The following is an 893-nucleotide window of genomic DNA, read 5'->3' on the forward strand; positions in this document are numbered from 1 at the left end:
CTTTGACAGTTATCTTTCACAGCAATTAAAGTATTTTTTAATTAAAAAATGGATTTTATTTTATCTTCATATGTTTCGTGTTTTGTTGTGTAGACCTGAGTTTCTGTCTGGTGTATGTTTACATAGTAGTGCTGATCTGTTGGCAATAAGTCCTCTTAGTGTTTTCTTGTCTGAGAAAGTTTTTATTTCTTTCATCTTTTAAAAGACATTTTCTCTGGGTAATAGAACGCTCGGTTGATAGTTATATTTCTGTGATAAAGATATCACTTTATCATCTTCTGGGTTGTATGATTTCCAATCAGAAGTCTGTTTATATTCTTATGTTTATATGTAATGTGTTTTTTTCCTTTTGCTGTCTTCAGCATTTTATTTTTGTCTTTTGTTTTCAGCAGCTTGAATATGAAATGTGTAGGAATGGAGTTTTGTTTTGTTTTTATTTTTATATTTGTCCTTGGTATTCTCTGAGATTCTTGGATGTATAGTTTGGTGTCCATCATTAATTTTGGAAGATTCTTGGCCATTTGGTCTTCAAATATTTCTTCTGCCCATTCTGTCTTCTCCTTTTGGGATTAGGTTTCTAATTATGCACATATTATTGGGTTGTCGGAAAAGTCATGATGTATTTTTTCTGTTTTTTGTTGCAAAAATGCGTCATGACTTTTCCGACAACCCAATAGATTGTTTAATATGTCCCATAGCTCTTGGATGTTCTCTTACATTTTTGTTATTGATTTTTAAAAAATTCTGTTTTTCTCTTTGCATTTCAGTTTATACAATTTCTAATGATCTACTGTATTTTGCCATGTATAATGTGCTCCCATGTATAATGCGTGCCCACGTTTTGGACTAAGCTTTCAGGGGAAAAAAGTATTTAATTTTAATTTTTTAATTCA

General features: G+C 30.7%; 1 long non-coding RNA gene across 2 annotated transcripts in view; it reads right to left on the bottom strand.

Annotated features, from left to right (window-relative positions):
* The window catches only part of LOC109374997 (uncharacterized), a 25125-nt gene that overhangs the window by 3991 nt on the left and 20241 nt on the right, over positions 1-893 (bottom strand). The window lies entirely within an intron of this gene.

This window comes from Hipposideros armiger, unplaced genomic scaffold (assembly GCF_001890085.2).
Source record: "Hipposideros armiger isolate ML-2016 unplaced genomic scaffold, ASM189008v1 scaffold_888, whole genome shotgun sequence".
NCBI lineage: Eukaryota > Metazoa > Chordata > Mammalia > Chiroptera > Hipposideridae > Hipposideros > Hipposideros armiger.